Here is a 26886-nt window from a genome sequence, read left to right as displayed (position 1 = left end):
GGACATCCAACAGCCAGGGGCTCTGTTCCCCAGATGCCTTCATCAGGATCAGTCTGATAAGGGTAAGATTCACTGCAGCATAGGATCCTGGTCTCACCATCAGACAGAAACAGCAAGCCTACTGAACGAAAAGCCCTGGCACAGCCATAGAAGACCAATCTTCCATGACTTCCACACAGCCCCCACAGCCAACGAGGCATACACTGCCACCAAAGCTTCTCCAGCAATATAACTTGAAAAGGGGCGGGAACACATTAATTCTGCTCTTCACATACAATTCTCATTTGCAAAAAGGAAGGGTTATCCAAAACAAGCACACATTTCAATCGTTCTCAGGTGGAAGGAAAGCCAAAATAAATTCCAAACAAACTTCCTCAGAGTTCAAGTCTTTAGATGGCCTGACCTGACCAGTTTCATAACTGGTATTTCCATACTTCAATTCCAAAGAACCTTTTTTAAAGGCAAATGTTACCCGGAAACAAAATCGGTGGTGGTGTACTCAAAGTAACCACCAGACTGGAGTGACAACGAGGCAGCCAAATAATGGAACTAGCTCAGGACAAAGGGCTAGCTTTGCAAATTGTTGAAAAGGCAAAGAGAAAAGAATTTAAAGGCACAGAAAAGGAAAGGATGAAGCAAGAGCAAAGAAGCCTAAAGGACATGAGGCCCTGTACTAGAAAAACCAGGGAAGCTGGAGACAAAGGGACGGCCCAGAGGAGGATGCTGGAATCAGGGGTGGGAACTTAGCCCATGTCAGAGGAGGCTAGACAGAGGGGGATGCAACTAAACACCAATGACAGACAGGTGGCATAAGGGCACCCAAGGCAAGGCTTCCCTAAGACACTTGAAACCCGAGCTGCCAGGAGGTGGCCAGTCGGGTGACAGCAGCAGATCAGAACAGGACAGGCAGAATGTCATTGAGAAAACAGCAGTCCATTCAGGGATGAGGGAAGCTACAAGAAGCAAAGGTTTTAAAGTGTATGGAGAGAATCAGACCCAGGCAGCCGGGAAGTACTGAGCTAAATGGGGCCCCTCTGTGGCTGCCCTTCAAAACTTGTCACCTTCTGCCCACAGGGAAAGAAATGAGTGTTGTTTCCAACCCCTGAGCAGCATGAGCTAGAGGAGAGAGCATTTCACTCCTAGGGAGAAACAGGCTTACATTCCAGTAAACCTTTTATAAAGGATTGGCCAGGTAATTCTGTTGTTACTGCTGTTGATTTGGTTTTTAACATTTTTATTATTTTTAATTACATGTACAGGTGTGTGTGTGTGTGGTTGTGTGTGCACGTGCACGTACGCACATGCACACACATATGGGTATGTGTATGTGAGTACAAGTTCTATCAGAAGCCAGAGGCACTGAATTCTCAGAAGCTGGAGTTAAAGACAGTGGTGAGCTACCTGATGTGGTTGCTGGAACCCAACTCAGGACCTCTGTGAGAGCAGCAAGTGCTCTTGACCACCGAGCCATCTCTCCAGCCCAGGCCAGGTTGGTTTTGGCCTTCCACCTATATCTAACACCATCAGAAAATCTGCAGTATGCAAACCAGTGAACAGAAATAAACCATGTGATGCTATAAATGTGGTGTTGGGTGTGAACTGGCCAAGAAAGGAAAGTGGGTCCAGTAGTCATTACGGGATTATGGGTGTATGTGTGCACGCAAGGGGCATGTGCATGTAAGCATACATGCACACGTAACAGAAAATTATAGTTGTGGATCTGTTGTTGTTGTTAACAGACAAATCTTAGAAAGGAAAGACAAGGAGAGAACAACAGAAATGTAAACCCTATAATAAAAGGATCTACCCAGGAAGGCGGCTGGGAAGGGCCCTCATGCTCAGGATCAGCACAAGAAGGCTCAGAAGCTGGCCCTTGATTACAGTTCTCCTGAGGAGCTGATCCTTCCAACCCCAGCCAGACAGGGGCTGAATTTATAGTCAGAATCTTGTAGTTCTAGCCTCCATTTCTTCTGCGAAGCGAAACCTGTTCTCATCAGCCCTGCAGACCAGCCTGGGCACCTCTGATAGCTGCAAGAGAAAAACGACAAGAAAGCAAACTAAAACTGGAAGCAGTGTAAAGACCCATAGACCCCGTGGAGACAGGTTCAGGGCAAGGTGTGTGAATCAGTTAGGGAGGCCATGGAGGGGCAGCTGGACAAGCTGAAAACTGCAGCCTCTAGCTCAGTGACAACAGATGAGAGCCCCTAGGACTGAGACTCGGAGGGCTTGGAGGCCAACTGAAGTCCAAAAGGCGGCTGTGGCTACAGATTGCATTAGTGAAGATGTACGTTTCTGGGCAAGTGCTGGCAGGTATGAGGGCCAGCGAAAAATATCTCCCCAGAAACAACAGGTATTCCCATCTTAGGTATTCAACAAGTTTTCTTTTTCAAAATACAATAAGTCTATCAATCCTTTGAGGACTACATACAATGTATGTCAAGCATACTCCCTTCCCACAGGCCTCCCTGCAAGGAGAGGTTCCCAACCTGTGGATTTCTACCCCTTTGGGGGTCCCCATCAGAGATCCTGCATGTCAGACACTTACATTATGATTAATAAGAGAAGCAAAACTAAAGATATTAAGTAGCAAAGAAAATAATTTTATGGTTGGGGGTAACCACAACGTGAGGAACTGTTGTAAAAGGGCTGCAGCATCCCGAAAGCTGAGGACCACTGCCCTAGGCCAATGTTTATAGTTAAGCCCGATGTGACGAGTGTTAATCCACCTACATCTATCACATCTATCACTTATCAATCAATGGAATATAAGTTAAGACTGTTTTAAGTATAGAAAAACTATACCAAAAAGTACATAAAATCATGTACCCTTTAAAGCCCCTTTGCGAGGCTGGGGCGATGGCTCAGCGGGTATGAGTGTGGCTGCGCCTGAAGAGGGCTCCAGTTTGGTTCCCAGCACCCATGTCGGGGAACTTACGATCCCCTGTGGTTCCAGCTCCAGGAGATCTGTTGCCCTTATTGACCTCTAGGAGCACCTACATGCCCATATAGAGACACACACACATATATATACCTAACTGAAAAATTAAATAAAATCTTCCAAAAGTTACATTGACAGAAGGAAAGAAAGAAAGGGAGGGAGGGAGGAAGGAAGGAAGGAAGGAAGGAAGGAAGGAAGGAAGGAAGGAAGGAAGGAAGTTGTGACATTGACTTTTAAGATTTACCCCAACAGATTCCAGGGAACAGAACCTAATACCTTCTTCTGGCCTCCTTGGCTTCAGGCACTTAAGTGCGCATACCCATAAAACACACACACACACACACACACACACACAAAATGTAAAAATAAAATCTTTAAAACAATTGCTTTGGTGATAAGAGGTGACATTTGCTTCTGAGTCTTGCAGTGACATGCTCTAACATTACTGATGTGACAGAAACAGAAGACTATTTAAGAGGGGGCATGCTAACAACAGTTCCTGGATTTTAGCCTCCCCTGGACAAAAGCAGTAAGTGGAACTTTGGTGGCCCAGCAGCTGGCAAGTTCTTGCTCTTCTGCAAAGCCTTGGTGGGACAGCTGGGGAGTGCAGGATGCTTTTGAACAGGCTGCTATGTAATCCAAAATAACATTGCCTGTTCATCCTCCCCACAAAGAAAGCGAAGGCCCAGAGCAGGCCTGGCGCATGCCCTGCAGCTGCTTCAGGCTTCACACTGGGGGCACAAGTGGATACAAATGGAGCTAGAGGCACAAAGCGGGGTGGAGGGAGAGACCCTGCTCCTAACCTTAACATCTGTTAACTGGTTCCAGGGAGCTCATTTTCCAGTGTGGGAGAGAGCTATACATTTCATGTCCAAATGTGGAACCAGCACATGACAGGCTCTCTATTTTTCCCATTTATACCACAGACAGAAGAAACGGTTTATCAAAACCACACCATCAACTGTGAGTGGCTTGGCAGAACTTCCAGGGTTTTAACCTCTAAGTGTTTGAAAGATAAAGGCCAGAACACAGGGGGAGGGGAAGGGGAAGGGGAAGGGGAAGGGGAAGGGGAAGGGGAACTGCTTGTGGACGTTGTACATCGTGGTGCGCACTAGGCTCCGCACCACGATGTACAACGTCCACAAGCAGAGAATATGATATATTTGAAAGAGAGAAAGAGAGGGAGAGGGAAGGGGAGGGGGGAGGGGACGACGGGAGGGGACAGGAGGGGACAGCAGGACACATTATTCGTCCACTTAGGTTTCTGAAGTTGAGAACTTTCCCAGTGTTTCCTTGTGTGAAGTGGACACCCTGGCTGCTCCCTGACTGTTCAGCTTTCCTGCTGAATGTCTTTTTCCAGCCACTTCTCAGAGCAATTTTCAGGACCTAGAGCGTACCACACTTGAGAAAGCTTAGCTGAAAGTGGAGCTCAGGCCCCCTCTTCCTCCCACCAACACTTAAAGACTCAGAAAACATTTCCATTTTCCAAATAAAATGCCCCTCTTCCGAGATCAGGCAGGCACAATTTTCACAGAAGCAGGTTCTTTCTCTTTAGTATTATAGATGGTCAATTAATTGCACAGAAAAAAGAAAAAAGAAAAGAAAAAGGATACTTACTTCCTTTTCTCAGTTCAGTTTTAAGTTTTTTGTTTTTGTTTTGTTTTTTTAAGTCTTGTCTTGTTGGTTATTTGGATACTGGCTTTAAGTTTAAAGGAAAGGGAAATGACTGGAAAGCTAGCCACAAAATTACACAGTGGCGTGGCCAGGAGGAAAGCCTCCTGGTTCCGGAGGCCCTTGCAAATTCCTCCCACAAGTGGACAAAGTTTCCATCACCAAGAACCTTCCCCACTCTCAGCTTGCTGACAAAGAGGAGAAATTCTTCAGTGCACAATCCGAAACAACTTACAAGTGTGGGGATGAAGGTGCCCAGGCCATTGGCTACCGCCTTCTTTCCTTGTCTAGATGCCACATAAAAATGAAGAGAGTGGAATGCTGTTCTTACATCTCATTGGTTGGTTGAGCAGCTACTATGTACTGTGCCAAGTATCTTATATACTTTATCTATGTTATGCCTATAGCTGGGAATCAGGATGGACTACTACTATCCCCATTTTGAAAGAAGAAAAAGAAGCTCAGAGAGGCTGAGCAGTAGGCTAAGGCAACAGTGGAGGTGGATACAGCGTGAGGTCAGCCACTGGGACTCCATGGGCTGAGACTTCACTCATTCCCCTCCTAGGTGTCCTCAGACATTCTGAGTCCCAGGATGACATTCTAGAGTCACACACCTCTCTTTTTAAAGCCACATGTTCTATGTAGCATTCAGGGTCATACCGAAGTCTCATATCTTAAACATGGGCTCATTGTTAATGGAGCCATTTGGACAGTATATCCTTAGGTCTGTAAACGAGACTGAAGAGGAAGGGAGCATGTTTTAAAAGTCAGAGAAATCAACTTCCAAAGCAAGTCTCACTTATTTTACTATACACTTTCAGGCCTGTGGTCATGTTACTCATGTTGGATGGGGCTGATGGTTGTATGCTCTGGAGAATTCCTGGCCCCAGGTCCTCCTGGTTAGACACCACATGAAAAAGGAGGCAGCGATTCCTGATCCTCTACTGGGACTGCCCTGGAGTTCTATGGTTTCGTTTGTTTTTGTTTTTTAAAATTTGATTTTTTTTCCCCAGCATTTCTTAAACTTTACAAGTTGGTGTCAGTGAAGTGGTGTCATTAATGGAAGACGTTTAATGTCCAATCAGATCAAATGTGACCAGAATTACAGCACGGATTTAACAATACATGAAAACTTCATTCTTGGGTGCCCAGCACTCAGGAGGCTGAGACAGGTATGCCATGAGTGCTGCCAGGCGGGGCTACAGAGTGAAACCCTGCCTCAAGACAACAAAACAAGAGGAAGCAGCACCTCCTCCTCCTCCTCAGCCTCTCAGGCCCCTGACCCTTCCGTTCTCAAACCCACCCTCTGAAGGAGGTGGTGAAATGCAGGGCAAAGTCTGAGGAGCCATCTCAGGCTGGGGGAGTTCCCTATGTCTGTCTCAAGCAAGCCAGCCCGTCCCTTACAACAGCAGACTGGGCTCAGGCTAAGAGGTGGCTCAGGCACTGACCCTGAGGCTTGAGGGCACCTGTCAACAGAGTGTGCCTGGTGACTTCTCTTAAGGAACACTAAGGTCCAGGTCCTGAACACTGGGAAGCCTCTCCTGACACCCATCCCCGGACAAATACTGTGCCTGTGCTAAGGTCTGCAGGGTGACAGCTTGAGATATAGATGCGATGCTGGAAACCAAGTGGCCTCTTCCCTTCCACAGTACAGAAACTGCAGTAAACAAATTTCAACAGGTCTGCAAGTCCTGCACAGCGGGCCCTTTGCCATGCACAGGACCCAGGCCCTGGATTGGAACCTCTCCTCCTATTGCTCCCAGTTACCACTTTCTGGGACTCCACTCTCTAGGTACTGGGGGGGCGCACTGGGGAGGGGGCTGCAGGTTGTAACACCGGCTAAGCCCCGCCCTTGTGGAGCCCAGCACAAGCGAAGACTCCACGGGGCGGGGCGTGGGTAGGAGGAGGCAGAGCTTGCCTACCGCCTGGTTCAAACCCTCGCTGGTCCTGCCTAGGCGCGGCCCAGGGCGAAGAAGCCCAGGCAGCTCTGGGCAGCCGGCGAGAGGGAGTTGACCGCGAAGTTGGAATTGTGTTCCCTCGTGCGCCCTTGCCTGGGAGCCCTCCTCCCCGCCCCTCCTCTCACCTAACTTCCCCGAAACTTGGAAATCCAAAATCCAAACTTGGCCGGACTTCGCCGCAGGGAAGCAAGAACGGAAGTGGGTAGAATCGGCAGCTGCACGGAGCCTTTGTTACAAGCCGGGTACTCCAAGAGCTGAAACAGCACCCGGCAGTAGCGGCCTGTGGACCCGCCGCCCCTCCCGGCCAGTGTCTTCCGGGTTCCAGTCTCGCCCCCGCAGGACGGCCGGCAGCCGTGAAACAGACCTCACTTCCCGCCTTAGTAGGCACGCAAAGCCATCCCGAGGACTGCGGAGTGTGGCCCGGCGCTGCCTCCGAGCTCCCGGCCACTCCTCACCTTGCCAAGCTCTCCCGAGCCTCCTAGGCAGGATCGCGACTTCCCGCCAGACAGCAGCACCACAGTCCCGACCAGCGGCTTCCAGGCCACTCGCTGCCTCTTGGCCCTGAGCCCCGTCACCCACTCTACCCCCGCCTCTGGGTGGTTCACTTCGCTCCTTACCTGGAGGCTTGCAAATCCCCTCCCCTCTGCTGGCCCCAGCGGTGATCCGGAGCTGGCGCCCTCTGCCGGGACACCAGGCGGAGCCCCGCGGGCCGGGGAGAGGGAGGAGGGGAAAGTGTAGGGCGCAACTCAGTAGGGACACCCCTTCCTGAGCAGGAGCCAGGGCGCAGGGACTCGTCTGGGCCAGATCCTAAAAGCTGTGCCTGCTCCCAGAACAGGCACGCGAGGCTAGAGTTGCCCCCCTTGCGGACCATGAGGTCCAGTCCTGTCACCAATCACCGCTCCCCCGTCCTATAGTGTCCCGAAAAAAAAACACTACGAATCTACAATACGCACGTGCAATTTTAAGACACTGGAAATGTGGCGTTTACAGTGTTCAAACTAAGTTAATGTCTGTGTCTCAGCGACTCTCTGCTTAAATTAAAGAGACTGAAGGAAAGAGCGGGAGCCTGTCACACTCTGGATCTCTCCATAGTAAGAGGCTTCTGTAGAGACCCAGGTGCGGTCGCAGCTACGGGGCAGGAGACGCCGGGTTCGGTCGCGACCAAAGCCCAGGATGGGGGAGTGGCTAGGGGCTGCCTCACTCTCTCGGCAAGGATAAACACACTTTAGCAGCTTAACTTTCAGCCTCCCGCGGGTCTACAGAGAAACTTGGGGGTCCAGTCGAGAGAACATCTCGGAGCAAGGGCCTGTTCCAGACCCGGAAAACGTCCTCCGAGACCCTCCACTTCCCGACCCTACTCACCTCGCTCTCCTGCGCAGCGGCCTTCGCCCACCTGCCGCCCCAGTGCCTGCGACAAGGTCCCGGCGTCCTGGGGAACGAACGATCGCTCTAGACCTCAGGGTCCGCCGCACGGTCCTCAGCTCCAGCTCGCTCTCCAGGAGTGCGCGGGGAGGTCTGATCCGCTCCGGATGGACGCAGCGTTTGGAGTAAAGCGATCTGCGGCCTCAGAGCTGACCTAGCGCCTCCTTCCAGGACAACCGGTACACGAATCCCGGCGCGGCGGGCGGGCGCCGGGTATTAATTGTGAGGCCCCCGGGTGTCCTCCGCCAGGCGCTCTGAGTGGCTCTGATGGCGCGCCAGGCCAGCGGAGCTGGTGCGACCCACCCCCTCGGCGCGCTCCCGCCCAGGCCGGGCCGGGGACGCGCACGCGCACGCGCCCCGCTGCTCCTGGGCTTCTGAGCCCTGGGCTCTATTTACCCGAAGCTTCCAGGAGCCAGAGACGCTACTCACCTCCGAGTCACGGAACGGCTAACTTAAGCCTCCAGCAGTTCAGGGGATAAGAACTGGCAACCCGGGCGAACATTACAACCTGTAGCTCTCCGGCCTGGTTGCCAAGGTGACCGACTAGGCCACTTATGTCTGTGCAAAATCCAGTCCCATCACAACCACCAGGGGAATTACCTAGCTGCACTGGTGAAGCTTTGCAACTGATTACTACAAGACTTAAGCCCTTCACCTCCCTACCCGTCGGGTTGCTTATTCGTGCTGTCTTTAGGTGCGGCCAGGAAATTTGCATTTCTCGAAAGCTCCTAGGTGATGCTGAGTTTAAAGTTTGTGAAAACGCTGCGTGAAGAGCGATAGATAAATTTAAATGTGGAAAATACGTTGCATTTCTGTTTGAGCAGAGTGTTAGAAATGAACTTCCTTCCAATCCCTGCTTGCTTCCTCTAGGTGTTAAGTGCTTATTTTTCTCTTCAGAGTTTGTTCCTAGTTCACACCAAGCAGCTCCCATAAAGGGAAAGGGAAAGGAAGTGTATTTGTTTACTTAGAGCTGCCTGTGGAAAAATCCCAAACTCGAAGCTTCTTTGCCAAGCATTTATTTCCTTGCAGTTCAGGTGTCCAAGATCAAGGTGTTGACAAGTTATGTTCCTTTTCCCCGAGTGTTCACGAGGACTTCCCTCTGATTTTGTCCATGTCTAAATCTCCTATGGGAACATATGACCTGGTTGCAGTTTAACTACCCCTTTAAAGACAGTGTCACAAATGCAATAGCATTCTGGGGTACTTGGAGCTGGCATCTCCACAGACAGGATCATAGTCCATAGCTGTGAACTCTCATGCTAATATACTAGAAAACGACATTGAGGGTTTTTCTTCTAAAGTCCTGTTCCATCCCTCTTCCTTCCACCTAAGCTGACCTGTGGACTTGGCACACACACACACACACACACACACACAAAAGAGATGGGAACCCTTCACACTAGGAAGGTAGTTAAGAAACAGGCAGTTCAAGTCTATGCTATGCGCTTGCAGAGTACTCTGAAAAGAACCTGTGAATCTACCTGGGATGGGGCACCTTAACTAAAAAACAGTTCAGAATGGGGCCTTTCAACTCTTCCTTATATACACATAGATACATATATGCACACACACACACACACACACACACACAGAGAGAGAGAGAGAGAGAGAGAGAGAGAGAGAGAGAGAGAGAGAGAGAGAGTTGGGGGAGGAATGCTGGGAGTGAACCCAGAGCTAGGGTTGATATTGTGCCTGTCTTGATACTGTGCTCTCTGCATGGAATCTATGCCACCCACAGCAGGCCCTAGCTGTGTTGAATAAGGGACGCTTCTCTCCTGCTTAGATCTGAGAGTGCCCATGGAATCTGGCTAGACAGCAGGGTGGGGTGTCTTTGAGCCCAGGTCAAGCTAAGAAGAGGGTGGTCTTCAGCCGAGGAAATTACTTCTTGCAGTGTGAGACCTTCTCAAGGCCTAGCCCTGACACTCTGATGCTCCCTCTTCAGATCTTCCTTGGTGGTTTCATCTCCTTCTTCCTCAAGCCAGGCTCCTCATGTTTCAGGTCTGTGATGGCTAATTTTATGTCACCTTGATACAAGCTAAAGTCTTGTTCTCAATTCAGAAATGCCTCCCTAAGATCAGGCTGCAGGCAAGTCTGTAGGGTACTTTCTTCATCAGTAATTGATATGGAAGGGCCCAGCCTGTTGTGAGTGGTTCCACCCCTGGGCTGGTGGTCCTGGGTTCTACCAGAAAAGCTGAGCAAGCCCTGGAGAGCAAGCCCAGGAGAGCAAGCCAGAAAGCAGCGCCCTCCATGGTGCCTCAGCTCCTGCCTCCAGGAGGCTTGTCTGAGTTCCTGTCCTGACTTCCTTTAGTAATAGACTGCAATGTGGAAGTATAAGCCAAATAAATCCTTTCCTCCCTAACTTCCTTTTTGCCGTGGTATTTCATCAGAGCAGTAGTAACCCTAAAACAAGGTCAGAGGAATCTCAAACCACACTGCCACCCTAAACTCAGTAACTGAGCAAAGTCCACGGGAACTGAGTGTGATACAAGCCCACTCTGACTTCGATGTGGGAATACAGGGGTAATCCCAGACATAATCTTTGCACTTTGCTGGCTTCAGGCCACTAGCTACCCAATCCTTGACACCTCTCATGGGTCCCTTTGTCTGTGTTGCCTCCACCATTCCTGCCATCCTAGCCATTTGCACTATTTCTCCTCTGGCTTTTAGCACAGCCCGCTAGCAGGACCCCCTCCCTAGCCTGGCTTTCCAGCCAATATCCTCCCCTTTCTGCCTTCAGTGATTGTCTTAGTCAGGGTTTCTATTCCTGCACAAACATCATGACCAAGAAGCAAGTTGGGGAGGAAAGGGTTTATTCAGCTTACACTTCCACATTGCTGTTCATCACCAAAGGAAGTCAGGACTGGAACTCAAGCAGGTCAGGAAGCAGGAGCTGATGCAGAGGCCATGGAGGATTGTTACTTACTGTCTTGCTTCCCCTGGCTTGCTCAGCTTGTTTTCTTAGAGAACCCAAGACTACCAGCCCAGGGATGGTCCCACCCACAAGGGGCCCTTCCCCTTTGATCACTAATTGAGAAAATGCCCCACAGCTGGATCTCCTGGAGGCATTTCCCTAATTCTGAAGCTCCTTTCTCTGTGATAACTCCAGCCTGTGTCAAGTTGACACAAAAGTAGCCAGTATAGTTATATTTCAAATAAACCCTGTTGCCCTGCTTGAAGATCCTGCATGGGTTCCCCCTGGGGCCTCAGGTTAGTCAGTACCCTAGCCTGCTTGGTGACTGTTCTATTTCCCTGGCCTCTTTTCACAGAGACCATTGTCATGTGGCTCCTTGCATGTCCAAGGAGACCATGCTCCCAAACTCCAAACAGCCACACTTGCACCTCTCTAGACTATTAAAGAAGATGTCTTTGCCCTTCTTGCCACCTCCTGGAATCACCATGTGCCGGAGGCTCCCACCCTTTCTGGGCTGACAGTCCCCACTGGCTCCCACAGCTCTTTACATGAACCCTAGTCAAGTCCTTAGAGCATTGGCCTGGTTCACAGGTCATTCTTCTTGTCCTCCTATAATTTTACTGAGTACCCAGAGGAAAGGGACCCTATCCACTTTGGGAAGTCTAAAACTTAGACTGGACTTGATGCTCCAAAAATATTTAAGATATATATATATATATATATATATATATATATATATATATATATATGCACATAACATATACACATTAAAGAATGAATGAAGTCTTGGACATCCAGAATAGTTGGTAAAAATTAGCATTTATTTACAAATTACCTATTTGGAACAGTCCCCATTTTTATAATATTTGGGGGATTCTCCCGTAAGTCCCCTCCTGCTTACTGCTGCCTTCTTCCCTCTGTTACTTCTGTGGTCTCAGGGCTTCTGAAACAGGGTTTTTCAGTCTACTGGCCCCAAAATCTGTTGTATAGTCATGTCGTACATTCTTTTCTCTTTTTTTTTCCTTTTAGTTTTTTCTTTTTAATTTTATTACATCTATCTATCTATCTATCTATTCTATCTCTCTCCATTGAGCAGGTCCCGGAGATTCAACCTTTCAGGTTTAACAGTGGGGCCATCACCTGCTGAGCTGTCCCAACCCCCAGTTTTTGGTTATTTAAGAGAAATTTTTATGTAGCTTAGGCTGGCCTAGAATTCACTACATAGCTCAGGATAACCATGAGCTCCTGACCCGCCTGCCTTGGCCTCCTGAGTGCTGGGAATACAGGCATGAACCACCATGCTTGATTTACCTTATTTCTTAAAAGTCTGAAATAAAGAAAAAAAATTGAGGTGTATCCTGACTAAAGTATTTGAGCTTACTATATTTTCAAGGGGTGTGACTGTGTGTGTGTGTGTGTGTGTGTGTGTGTGTGTTTTCCTTTGTCATCAAATGTGCTTATTCCTGTGGGTCATGATTATAAAGCCTGAGTGTCCCTGCTTTAGGCAACTAGAGAAAGGTTATGGTTAAGCAGAGAACATTCTCTGGAAGGAGATGGTCTGGGGCAGACTTAATCAAGGAAGGAACGGCAAAGCAGATACTAAAACACCGTGTTTCCTATACAAGCAGTAGGTCTCCCTGGGATGCTTCTGTGGACTGAAGACAGATGCAAATGTATGAGATGGGAGAAGCCCTGTTAAGGGATGATAAGATTCCGAAAAGCAGAGGGATATCCAGTTCACTGCCAGAAAGAGCCAAAGTTGACTGTGGTTTCTAAACATGGGTGAGAACTGACTTGCTTGCTAACCCAGTTTGCATCAGGAACAGCCCAAGGCTGAAAGTATGTTATTAAGCTATGCTTTGTAGAAGTAAAAGTAGTGCTCTCTCTACTACTTCTAACAGGTGTAGAAAGCTCAGAGCCATCTGCAGTGCTCAGAGCAATGTGTTCTGTGCCCCAGCTCTAAGGCCACGAGCACAGGCAGAATGAGATAGGATTATGTAACAAAGGAACATAACAAGTGGACCTGGGAAACTACAACTCTGATAGCTATGCCAAGTATTTCCAACACCTTAGATGCTGTTAAATGGGGAAGCAAGACCCAGCCCACAAGTGTTCAGAAAGCAATGTTCTTATTCTCTAGCCTGAAGTTTAGAGTCTGTTGAAGATCTTTGCCATGTAAATAAGGCTACATACGATTGCTACAATTGCTTTTTGTTGCATTGGTTATTCTGGTCTGGACAGATTGAAACCTGGACTCCAGGATGAATGTGGATGAAAAAATTCTAAAAGAAGACAAATAAGGTGAATTGAAAACAGCCAAAATTCTAAAAGAAAGTTCTTTAAAAGCCAGCTCCCTGATTCTCAATAGAAATGAACTTGGGCATGGATGTCATTATGTCTTGGTTTTGTAAGAGAAGTAGAGTCTGAGAAAAACCAGGTTGGGATAAGCATGAATTTTAACAAAACTTAAAAATGGATTCTAGCCAGGCGGTGGTGGTGCACGCCTTTAATCCCAGCACTTGGGAGGCAGAGACAGGCAGATTTCTGAGTTCGAGGCCAGCCTGGTCTACAAAGTGAGTTCCAGGACAGCCAGGGCTATAAAGAGAAACCCTGTCTCAAAAAACCAAAAAAAAAAAAAAAAAGAAAAAATGAATTCTAGACTCTTTATATTCTTCTTCAGATTTGAAGACAGGATCAGAAGGAGTTGAGCAAACTAAAACATGGTTGTGAAATATCCATAAATGCAAAGAAGAAACCTCTGTTTTATTTTATTTTCCACTCTCCGTGGTAACTTTATCATTAACAGTACTTAGACAATAAGCAAGAGCTCTGCTATTAAGAGGGACACACAGTGAAATGAACATGTGTCTAAGCTGGAAGAGAAGGATCTCACTCTGCAACCCAGGCTGGCCTGGAACTCCTGGGCTCTGTGAGCTTCCTACTTCAGCCTCTACAGAAACTAGAGTACTGGTGCATACGGCACTGGGCTTGCCTTTAACCAAATGTTATTAAAGTTGATACAGGTTCTCATGCACTGAGGGACTAGCTGACTGGATCACTGTCCACAGGAGCATGCTATGTTTGGTCACAGGGGTTGTAAAAACCATGCATCCAGTTACATCAGGAGGGATTTAGAGAGGCTAAACCGTCCACAATAAGGGTATTAGCTGCTAAACAAAAAATGTATAGGCAACTCCAAGAAATGACATGTTTAAATACTGCCTCCCCATCACTTCTTCCTCCAGCCTCCTGTGACCTGACCTCGTTTCTAGTTTGTCCTTAAGAGTTTTATCAAACTTCTGAAACTGACAGATACAGATGGCATACGTTACTCTTGATCCGTGATGTCATCTCTCTGTTGGTCAGTCCGCACTTGGGGACAGTAGTGCCCACTTTGTCAGGGCAGGTGTAGAGAACCGAGGATACTAAGTCATCACACCTGAAGATAACACATATTGCCAATATCCTTAATCATTATCATTTAAACATCAGCCCTTGGTCCCTCAGGATACCATCTATTTGACAATAGCATGTGTGGATTTCATTCAGTGTTGTCATCCATATGTGGAAGCCAGGATGGTTCCTATAACGTTCATCAAACACATAAATGCTGGGAGAAGGACTCCCTCAGCATCTCTGTGTTTGAGCTAACAGGACATATGGGCTTTTCCCATATTCGCTGGCAAGCGAGGCTTGAAGATGTCCTGATTTTTGTTTTGTTTTCTGAGACAGAGTCTTATTATGTGGACCAGGCTGGCTTAGAACTCAATGCTTTCCCCTTTCTGCTGAGTGCTGGGGTCACAGGTGTGGGCTATGGTGCTTCTGTAGAGCTCTTACCAACACACAGTGTGGCTCCTTGACAGCCAATCTAAGCTGCTCTGACTAAAAGCAATTCTCTGTGCCTGGGGCTCCCTTCCTCATAATGCCCAGCTTCTCAAGCTCATTATCTGACATCCCTCCACTGGCTATACATGAAGCTCCTTTAGTGTGCCCCTCAAAATGATCATTATAGCATATGCAGGTGCTCAGACAAGGTACAAAGGGCTCAGCTGTGACAAAGGAGTAGAAAGGATCAAGTCAAGAGGTATGGTGGAAAGAAAGCTCCCAGAAAGACATGCTTCTTTATTCTGAAGTCTTGAAAGTTCGTTTGTTATTTTCTTCAGATCTAGGTTGTGTGTGTGTGTGTGTGTGTGTGTGTGTGTGTGTGTGTGTGTGTGATGTACGCATGTGTGCATGTGTAGGACACCAATGGGATGAAGAGGTCAGAGGAAGATACAACATATCGTCCCCTGTCACTCTGCCTCCTACTTTTTAAAAAAAGATTTTATTTATTTTATGTCTTTGAGTACACTGTTGCTGTCTTCAGGCACACCAGAAAAGGGCATTGGATCCCATTACAGATGGTTGTGAGCCACCATGTGGTTGCTGGGAATTGAACTCAGAACCTTTGGAAGAGCAGTCAGTGCTCTTAACCACTGAGACATGTCTCTCCAGCGCCTGCATCCTTTTTTTTAAGCTTTCAGCTAGACTGGATACTGGTAAGCTCCAAAGATCCCTGTCTCTACCCTCCCCTCCTGAATGTTGGGGTTACAAGCACATGCAGAGGCATTGCTTCCATCTGGGTGCTAGGGATCCCCTTACAGCATGCACTGCTATCACTGAACCTTCCCCACCTCAGATGTTTATGTTCATTTTTATGTCAGCACAGGAGTGTCTAAGTGACAGTAGCAAATGAGTGGCTGTGACAGTGCCACTCTACCTGCTGTCTAAAAAATACTATTTCTACTTGTCCAAGACAGAAGAAAGCTAATCTATGGCTTCCTGGTGACCCCACATAGCACCCTGCAACAGATCCAGACACTGTGATTGACAATGGTCCATGTGGTGGTAAAGTGTCCTGAACATCTCTGAAGCTAATTCTAAGGCAAAGCCCACAGCAACAATGAAGCTGTTCCCTTCTGAAGACAGCTGGTACCCAGGGTAACAATGTTTCTTGTGACTGCGGACTTCTGCACATCACCTAGCTATTGCAATTAAGAAGCATCTTACCAGTCCATCCTACTTATCAAAAGCAGTTCTTTTGTCCTCCTTGGAAAACTTCCCTAACTATAAACCAGGATTCTAGTCAGTGTGCCAAATCTGAAGAGTAAGACATTGTCCTCTTTGATATTAACAGAAAAACCCAGAAAATAAATAGTATAGTCACGCACGGGTTTGCAGAGCTTTCTTCCTCTAGGACGCTGATTAAGTGGTCCGCTTTGTCCCTAAAAGATACTCCTCAAAGTAGACAATGGAGGCAGAAGCCAACAGGCTTGCTTAGCTGCACTGAGTGTGAGAATCCATCCTAGCCTGATGGGGAAGCTGACTAGTCGTGGTCTTCAGCTCTGCTGGTACAACCAAGAAGAGACTTGTGGGAAAGTTGCAGGAATAAGCCAAGATATTATCCTTAAAACTTACAGTTAAACTGTATAGAAACATTCCTCTAGAGTGCTCAAAGGGGGCCAGTAGGAAATCCGTGCTGGAGATCAAAATCTATAGCTAATCACTATAGCCAGGAACACAGCTTTCTTCCAGACAATATAAAGATCTTTCCGGAGACCAGACTTCAGCCAGCAAACTGTCCTTGTGCCAGGGCTTAAGGCTCAAGGTTTTTGTTTGGGAGTGGGAGGTGAGTACACTTGCTAATATACCTTATGGCATTGTGAAGATTTCCCAAGTGTTGCCCAGGGAGGCTCTTGCAACATGTGAGACAATTGTCCCCAACTCTGCCATCCCATCACTCCACCCGGCCAGTCTTTGCTGAGGTCATCAGGAAATGTGATTAGTATTAGTTAGGCCACTTTCAGCTAACGTAATAAAACCCTCGTCACCATGGCTTTAAGAGAGAAGGAAGGATAGCATTGGGAAGTTTTGGGGGTTGTATTTGTAAAACTTCTCTGGAGGAACAGAACTTGTAGAATGAAATACATAACACACACACATACACACACTCACACACACACACACACACACACACACACACACAAACTCGTGCACATACATATTAAGATTTATTCAACTGGCATAGAGGATGTTGTCCAGCTAGTCAAACAATGGCTGTCTACCAATAGAAGAATTCAATTCAGTTCACAAAGGTTGAATGTCTCAGCTGATCTTCAGTATTACATACTAGAACCCTGAAGAATGGGCTTCAGTGTCGGTGAAGGAATGGACTTGCTAACAACAGCAAGCAAAACTTCCTTCTTCATCTCCTTTTTGTAAGCTGCCAACAGAAAGTGTGGCCTCAATTAAAGGTGTATCTTCCCACCTCAAAGATCCAGCGATCAAAGGATTTACTTAAGAAAAAAAGTCCCTCGCAGTTATGCCCAGCCACTGAGTTTTAGTTGATTCCAGATGTAGTCAAGTTGACAACCAAGAATAGCAATCACAGCGATGATGGTTAACATTGCTTTGGGCTGGTGCCTCTGCTTCTCTGTGGGTTCCTTTTGTAATGGTCTGGCCACCCTCAGGCCAGTGGCGTTGTCTCTGCACTGGACAGTATCTACAAGAAGAAAGAAACAACCCCTTTGCCAGTTCTTTGTGGAGACAGTCATAAGTCAGCATTAAGCCCTCAGGAGCTTCAAGAGCCTTCTGCACATGCCACAGTCCTATGACAATGTATTTATCTCAGAGCCAGACCAGCAGAGAGGTGGCAGGGCCCCTGACCACTCAGGCCTGTGCAAGACCACACAAAGGGTGTGGATCCTGCCTCCCAGGGCTGGCAATTGTGTGTTGGTTAAACCCTGAACAGAATTAAGGTTTTGTTACTAGAAAAAGAAGAGAAAGGGAGGTAGAGGAGGAGGAGTGGAGGCAGGAGATCCACTAAAGAAGCAGGGTAATGTCCTCTGGAGGAGGATAACTTCGTTATAATTTTAACAATTATAATTAAAGCCATGGCTTCATGTTGGTCCTCAAACGTCTCTGTCTTTGGGGCACATGGTACCACTGTACTTTTGGCTCCGTGGTGGGGCCATGTGACAGGATCTGCTCATGGTTTTTTAGAAGAGAAGACATTTGTGAGTGCTGATGGGGTGTTTATGGCCAGGGCTAGTTTCTATATGGCTCTTTTCTTCAGTCATGAAGGCCAGCAGTTCTCCAACAATGTCCACCTGCCAGCCTCAACCATGGGTCCTCCAGGTCACCAACAGTGACAAACAGTGAGGTAAAGAGGAAAGAAAAAAATCATACTTGGCTATAGAGAGAGTTTGCTACTCCCAGGAAAGCGCAAGAGTTCACATCCACTAAATGTCTGCAGTGCTCTAGGCATGTGGGGACCAAAAATGATGCAGACTCCTCCCTTCAGCCCACAGGACACCCCCTCTTCCCCCACCCCTCCCCACCCCAAATGACTTCACCTAGGTATGTGCTCCAGTTTGTTTTTCTGTTTCTGTGATAGAACCACCAAAAGCAACTTGAGAAGGAAAGAGTTTGTCGCAGTCTATCCAGGGACGCCTGCTCAAGCAGGGACCATGGAGGAGCCCTGCTTGCTGGCTCATTTTCCCAACCTTGCTCAGCTAACTTCTTTTGCAAACAAGAACCTTCCCACATCAAACATTAACCAAGAAAATGCCCCACAAATATATATATATATATATATATATATATATATATATATATATATACATATAGACAGCAGAAAATGGATTTTGTTGGTTAAGAAAAATAGATTTTTCCAGGTGACTTTAGTGTGTGTATGTCAAGTGGACAAAGCTGATAGGCATAGGATGTGTTTGGATAGACATCAGCCCAAGGTTGCATTGCTNNCACTGACACAACACCTCAACGAAGTTCCCTTTTTCCAGGTGACTTTAGTGTGTGTATGTCAAGTGGACAAAGCTGATAGGCATAGGATGTGTTTGGATAGACATCAGCCCAAGGTTGCATTGCTGAGCAACACCTCAGAGTTCTATGCAGAGGCCAAGTGAATTGTGAGCCCTTGTCTACAGGAGTCTTCAGAAGCTGCATTTGTGCTGCAGTCGTCAAGGTCAGGAAGGCCTTGATGAGGAGGGACGAGGAAGCATCACGGAGATAACATTCCCTCCCCTATCCCCTCTGTTTCTGTCTGTCATTTATTCTAAGCTGTCTGTCCATGGGCAGCCTTGGCAGATAGAATGTGATTCCTTTAAAGAAAAGACCAGGTTTGCCTCCATTCCTCTGAACCAGTGCTTTCTGTCCAGTAAGGTCTCTCACAGAGCACAGCAGGCAGCCTGGTGCTCATTACAAAAGATTTGAGTTCCTCACTGAGAAGGAGTTTCCACTCTCACAGGTCACTCCCCTCTGCTACTGCTGTAAGTCCAGGACTCTGAGGATCTTTCCAGCACTCATGGTCCTGGGAGCTCCCTGGCAGGCAAGTCTCAGGCAAATGCTCAGAGACCCAGGATCCCCAACTTCTGATTCTTCGCAGGCGTGTAACATTGCATATCTCTCAATTTCTCCCAGAGAGGTCTATCTTTTAAAATCAATATTTGTATATTTCTCACCTCTGGCCAATTCAGCTGATTAAAAGTCCCCAGGCTGGGCATGGCCTCAGTGATTCTCACCTGATAGAGACTTGTCCTCTAAATGGTGACATGCACTTGAGAATTGGAACAAGTGACCTGAAAAGACAATTTGAGCTTGCCACACACACATTCAGCTTTCCAACAGCCCCACTGACCTGGCTTTAAAGGCTAGTGTGTTCAAAGGCCCTGGGGCAGATTGGGTTTGTAGCAGTGATCTGCAGTGAGCCGCAGTGATCCGCAGTGATCCGCAGCAAAGGCAAGACAAGTAGAGAACATGTGCAGTGACAGAGTAGACAACGTCTGGGCTGAGTGAGCGAGCACTAGCCCACAGCGGTACACATGGCCAAGCAAACATGCAGGAACCAGATCAGTGTCAATCCCAGTGAACAAGCGGAGGCTGAGTGATAGAAATAGAAAACCAGGGTTTGGCAAGAACCACAGTGATGATTATTGCATGTGAGTATTATTAATTGTTGCTAAAATTAGTAGCATGCATAATGAGAAAAAGAATGATTATACAGACCCAAAATATCTCTCTCCTACCAAAAGAGAGAGCAGGGCCTGCGGGCTCCTTCTCAGCAAGGCTCAATGTAGAGTTACCAGTCCTGGCAGAGGTTGGTAACTGTTCCTCCTGTTACAATGTACTTATGCACATCACCTCTGGCCCATCCTTGCCAAAATATAGAACCTGAATTCCAACATAAGAAAACATCAGCATAAAGCCAAGCTGGAAACTGTGCTATTAGATAGCTCCCTGCATTCTTCCAGACGGCCATGGTCATGTACAATGAAAGTTCAAGGGGCACTGTAGGCTGGAGAAGACAGGAAGGTACTGCACTGAGGGGCATACAAGCAGCACGCTTGCAGACAACTGAGTAGCAGTGCACTTCCTGTTAAGTTCCTGGTTTTGACTCTTGCACCATGTTTGTGTAAGATGCTCACACTTGGGGAAGTTGGCCAAAATGGGTACAGGAAACCTTTGTGCCATTTTTGCAACGTTTTTATGTCTGAAATTATTTCAAAATAAAACTTTTTTTTTTTTTTTTTTTTTTTTTTTTTTTTTTGCTTTAAAAGGAAGAAAGATAAAAGAGATCAGTATGTCTGGAATGGAGAAAATAAAGAGAAAAAGCTGGTAAGACCAGCAGATGAAGACAACACAGTGGGTGCAGAAGATGTTAGGGATTATCTTATTTCCACAAGTAAAAGAATACTTTAGGCGTGCCTGTGTGTGTGCGCGTGCGTGTGCCTCTGTGTGTGTGCCTGTATGTGTCCATGTGCGTGTGTGTAAGGCAGACCACAGCCCCTGCTATTGCAGAGAGTAGCAGGTAAGGTTGACAGTGAGGGTGTCATAAGCATGCTGCAGACAGGGTGCTGCAGGCTTGGCTCTGTGGAATGACAGAAGAGACGAACACTGGGAACTTCTGGAAACGCAGGAAGTGAAATCACTGAGTGACGGGCGTAGAGAACAGCAGTGACTGGGTGTGAGGATGGCTGTGCATGTCTGGCTTTTCAACTCAAGGAGCAAGAAATGGATTCAACCAGATTAAGCAGACACAGAAAAACATGAGAGGTTGTGAACTCAGCCTGGGGAATTTTGCTACTGAGGTATGTCTGGGACCCAGATAGTGACAGTAGAAAAGGCAGGTTGATTTTAGAAGCTTAGAGGCAAAGTCAAACAGGAAATTGGAAAGTGATAAGTGAAATAAAATTACCCTCAAAGTAGCAGGAGTGCAGTTACATACAAGGTATAAATAAGTTCTTCATAAATAGACAGGGGCTGCTACAAGCACAGGTGGTGAGGGCCTCACAGGAAAATGCTACTGGAGATTTGCTGAGGAGCATGGTGACAGTTTGGTGGACCATCCCGGAACTGCATGGAGAATTGTGTGAGTATTTATTAGGTTTTGTCAACATGACACAAACCTAGACATATCTAGGAAGAAGAAATTTCAACTCAGGAATTGCCTCTTTCAAAATGGCCTATAGGCAAGTCTGTGATGCATTTTCTTGATTAATGTTTGATGTGGAAAGGCCTAGCTCACACATGGTGGGGTCTAGGCAGGTAGTCCTGGGTTGTATAAGAGAGTAGGCTGGGCAAGCCATGAGGAGCAAACAAGTAAGCAATATTCTCTAATGGTCTCTACATCAGTTCCTGCTCTACTTCTATCCTACCAGAAGCTGCTTAAACAGAAAGGCAAACAACTCAAAGTAGATTCAGGAAGTCCCTGAAACTGACCAGATTCACTAAGCCCCTCCCTACCAGAGTAAGCAATAAAAAGCTGAGAGCCTCTGTCTGATAAGGGGAGTTGAACTAGTAAGAACACTCTCAGACCAGACCAGCTGCCTGGGAGAAGCAGAAACCAGCTTAGCTGCTTAGAAAAGGTTTAGACCAACTGAATAGCATGGAAAGGACAGTCTTCAATCTGTTAAGCTACCTACAGGCTGTGCAGTGTGTCCAGGTTCCCAGCTTTTGTGAGCTGTCATCCATGCTCGGGTAGGCTTTGGCGATGAAGCTGTCTTTTAGTCATTTCTGCTATGTAAGTAACCCCTCATCCATACTCCTGTAAATAACCCTAATAAAACTCATTTAACTCACCAGGCCGGACTTTGATGGTATCCTTACTTTGGTTGTCATGGACTCTCTATCTGGGGTGAGGAGACATATGTGTTGCTTCTCTCCAGGAAAAGTTTTGTCACACAATAACATATGTATACATGTATGTGTGGAGACCAGAGGGCCTGTTTTATTAATTTCCACCTTGGTTTTTTTTTTTTTTTGCAGGGTCTCTCCAAGAAGCCACCACTGGTAGATCTTAAAAACATGGTACTGAATTGAAGAAGCCTAGCACACCAAAGAATATATACTGTGTCATTTCATGTGTTGAAATTCCGGAAACAACACAGCTAATTTATTCTGACAGGAAGCATTCTAGAGACTGCCTGGAACTGGAAAGGGAGGAGGGTAAGTGGGAAGCAACCCAAGGGGTCTACTAGGGTGGTCCCAGTGGTGGCTTAATTGGTATATAAACCTGTCAGAACTTATCAGAACATAAATTCAAAATAGGCAGATTTTCTTACATCAAACTCACACCTCAATAAAGTTGATTTTTTAAAAGATTGAATGAGTAGAAAATACTATGCTATAAAAATAGCAAATAATGTGTAGACTACATAAGGGAACCTCTATTTATGACACTACCATGGCAACCTTGAGTCTTTGAAGCTGTCCCAGAGTGTCAACTAGACCTTGGCTAGGAGATGGCTGTCTATCACCTTGAGCCCCCAGTATTTGTGCAAAGTCATGGCATACAGAACTTTCAGAAATTCTGCACAGCTCACTTAAGAGAGCCTATGCTTGCTCTGCTAACACTGACCTTTCCCAATGCCCCGGTGTTGTCACGGTTCCAGGAAGAAAGACCTTAACTGCAGAAGGTCCTTTGTGCCCCTCTCTGGGCTATTTTTCTTTCCCAAACCCCAACTGACATCTAGTGACTATGACAAACTCCTAGGACCTTTCTGCTTACAGGGTTTTTTGTTTCTGTCCCCTGACTCTGTGCTCCAACACCTTCGTGGAACAGCATGTGAAAGGATTTCAGATGTTTTAGAATAGAGACTTAAAAAAGCCAGGGTGAGCCAAGCAATCCAGTAGCCACCAGGTCAATGTCTCTGCAGTGGGCCTTTGCAGCAAGACTTTGCTTTGAGGGACAAGTGACTATGTGCCCCTAAATAATCAATTGTATAAAATTTGCAATGGACTTTGTTTCCTTTTATATCTATAGAATATCGCAGTATTAGACATTACTAATATAGTAGTATTAGCCCCTGCTGTCTGGAGAGGGGAGGTCATGTCTCACCATATAGTTCAATCTGGCCCCCAATTTAAGAGCCTCTTGCCTCAGTCTCCCCCCAAGTCTCAGGTACAATCTGGTCTTGGCCTGTGACTGGAAATAGCATTCACTTACGACTCTGGGAAGCTGGCTTAGTTGTACTTCAAGACTCAGTTAAAAGGTGCCTTCCTGGGCCAAATCTGTCCTGAACTTCCTCAGGAGAGAGCCTGCCCTCCTGCAGCTCCGTCCTGTCAGGCCCACAGTGGTGATTCACCTGCCCTCTCTGTCCTCTCAAAATGCTTGTCAATGGAGGCCAGAGAGCATGTCTCTCAACTTCTATGGCCCTGTGACTGGCATTGTTCCTAGCCTCTTGTACGCACTGAAGCATTTATTGCTGGCTGTGACAGTGGCAGTGCAGGGCTGCCACAGACACAGATGCTGAATCCGGCCTGCTTTTGTGTCTGTAAGACACAGTGAGCAAGGAGCTGTCACGTAGGTTAAGATGTGGTGTAGGTCCTACTATGCAGTGTTGGGCGGGATGGGGACAGCCAGGGAGAAAGAAGGTTCACACTAGAATGAGTGGCACAGAGGTCTGACTAACAGTTAGTTAATTATTGGTATTGATCCTCAGCACCCTGGTTAGAACCAGCAAAATATTGACAATGCTGGTTTTATTTCCAGGAGTTACTGTAACAAACCTTGCACATTGGGTGCTTTAGCACATCAGAAAAAAGTTTTCTCATTTTTCTGGAGGTAAGAAATCCAAAATCAAGGGACTGCCAGGTCCAAGTTCAGCTGGAGACACTAGCGAAGAATCCTGGTCTACCCCAGCATGCATGGTCACTGGCAATCTCTGGCAGTCTTGGGTTTGTAGTTCATCACACTGACTTCAACTTCCCTTACCATCCATCCTTCAGTCTTGTGTGTCAATTTCTCTCTCTATATTCCTCACCCTTTTAAAATTATGGGATTTTTTGAGAATTTTGTATATGAGTATTATATTTCCATCATTTCCACCCCTCCCCCTCCACCCTCCAATTCTCTGTGCCCTTGCCTATCCTTTTCAAATTCATGATCTTTTCTCCAACAATGATTTGCTATGGATGCACACATACATATGTATATAAATGCAACATGGTGAGTCCATCTAGTGTTACCCATATAAGCACATGTCTAGTGCTGACCTCTTGGGCCTGGTTAATCTAAGAGGTCTCATGGCTGGAGAACGCTGATTCTTTTTCTTCCCACCACTGTTAATTGACTGCAGCTCATTGTCTAGGGTAGGATATTGGGCGATCTCCCCGTCTGTGTCAGCCTATCATCTTGTCTCATCCTGGGCTCTTCTAGGTGGTTGACATTCAGGGATTTCATGGGTGCAGCTTCTCCTATCCTCTTCCATTCTCCCTCTTCTTCCTCCTTCTTTTCTTTTCTTTTCTTTTTTTTTTTTTCAGTTACTAGGAAGTCTCCTTTAATGGATGATTCATCAGGTCTTTTAAAAATATTGTTATATAAACTTCATGTCAGTTATTTTCATATCAGTCTAGAATCCTATCTGAGACATGTACTATATTGCTTGTTACTAACCTTTAATTTTGTTTTAAAAAATTCACATTATAAATAATTAGATTCAGTTTTCCTTACATATTAGATTGGCATTTGAGGCTTATATAAAATTGAATGTAATAAGTACATCAGTGAACATTTTTATGATACATTTGTTATATTATATTGCCTTTTAAAGATATTTTTGTTAATATATTAATTATGCATAATGAGTCTCATGGCGACATCTTCATATATGTATATGTGTGTTGACGTCATTTGCCTATCACCTTTTGTCTTCCCCTCATTGATTCCCTTCATCTTTCCAGCTAGGCTCCTCCCCTTTTCTAGAAGTGAGTTTCTTTGGGAGTGCTTCCAGGAAGATGGGCGAGTGGACATATCCAGGCGTCTGGGCATCTCATGGTGGCTATATCACTAAAGAAAACAAACACGTCCTCTTTCCCAGCATTCTCTTCTCTCAGGAGGATACTAGTGACTGGGTTTAGATTACATCCTAATTCAGTATGACCACATCTTGACTGATTCATCTACTAAGGCTAGATTTCAAATAAAGGGGAGCTGGGGAGATAGCTTAGTGCATAAGATAACTTGTTACACAAGCTTGAGGACCTGAGTTCAGATCCCACCTATAGCTGGGCATGGCCACATGCACCTGACACCAGCACAGGATGAGGGAGAAGACCACCAGGGTTTTCTGGCAGCAGCCTCATTCCAGCTTCAGTGAGAGGCAGAGAGTGATAGAAGATTTCTGACATCCTACTTGGGCCTTTGTATACTTATGCATAGGGCCATTTACCCTCACACACATACATGTGGATCCACCCCACATGCATACATATGCATACACACACAAAAGAAATGCATTAATTAAGTAAGTAAACAAATGTCTTGAGGTTCTAGGTGAACATTTTGGGGAGACACTAAGCTACTATGTATGCATGATTTCATCTAATTCTCACTGTCATTGTGGGAAATGGTGCTAATATAATCCCCATTTATACACAAAGAAATGAAGTACAGGAGACTCAGATGACTACCAAGCTAGCACACCAGGAAGTGCCAGGAATTCTCATGTCTTTTCAGTCAATTTACCATGCTCTACCAACATCCCCTTAAAACTTAAAAAATAAAATTAAAAATTGTAAGCTCCATCACTCATTTAGAAAAGTTTTGGGAATTAAGTTTATGTATAGAGACTATTGATAACCAGAACACACTTGCTGGTCACTGACCTTAAGTAGAGCCCTGCTGTTCTCTCAGACCTGCTACATTCTTCTTCTGCAAGATGGGAAGCCTATGTTGAAATGTATTGCTCATTGTAGTGGAAGTAAAAAGTGAGGACCATAACAGACCCATTCATTCTGGAGAATGCACTTCTCATGGATGGTTCAATGCAGAGAACTGGCTGGGCACCTCTTCCCTCCCCAGACAATGCTAGTCTTCTCTAGAGAACAGAACTACAAGGCTCCATCTTGGAAGCAGGGATGCTGGGCCTTCATCTTGCTCTTCTCAGCTGACAGAAGAGGGAAGGCATAAAACTCTGTTCCTTATAAATAACTCACCCTGTGGTGTTTTGTTACAGTTGTACAATTTGAGCAATGCACTTACCCATAAGCTTTAAGGATACTTATTTCCAGTAGCAGATCATCTGCCACATGGCTCCATACCCAAATAGGGCTAGGAGGGAGCAAGCCTCTCAGGAGTGCAGACAGGACTGTAAGTAGAGGTATGGACACCACTGCTACTCAGAGGAACCCACCCTGAACCTTCAGGACACAGGAACTAAGGGGCTGCCTGGGACAAGAGTCTTCTGGTCTCGGTCTGCACCCAGAGCAGATCTTGTGCCACAGAGCTACATACAGAAATACTGCCAGGAGAGAGCTGGTCTCCCAGGAGTGCTCAGACACCACTTCTCTTCAAATTGTTGGCCCAAGAGGGACACTCACAGAGCCTTCAGGATACAGGAACCAAGGAACAACTGGGTACAGGATCCTTCTGGTCTCTGCACCCCAGAGCTGATCCTGTACCACAGCTCTCCATACCCAAATTCCTTCCA

At 46.5% G+C, this 26886-nt stretch overlaps 1 protein-coding gene across 1 annotated transcript in view; it reads right to left on the bottom strand.

The window, feature by feature from the left end:
- The window catches only part of Svil (supervillin), a 186262-nt gene extending 177984 nt beyond the window's left edge, over positions 1-8278 (bottom strand). The window contains exon 1 of the mRNA XM_029547120.1: positions 7930-8278. The gene's annotated coding sequence lies outside the window, so the exon portion shown is untranslated. The remainder of the gene's footprint in view (positions 1-7929) is intronic.
- Between the last annotated feature and the right edge of the window lie 18608 nt (positions 8279-26886).

Source organism: Mus pahari, chromosome 15, assembly GCF_900095145.1.
Source record: "Mus pahari chromosome 15, PAHARI_EIJ_v1.1, whole genome shotgun sequence".
Classification (NCBI taxonomy): Eukaryota; Metazoa; Chordata; class Mammalia; order Rodentia; family Muridae; genus Mus; species Mus pahari.
The sequence above is the reverse complement of the archived record's forward strand: the minus strand, read 5'-3'. Positions and strand labels throughout refer to the sequence as shown.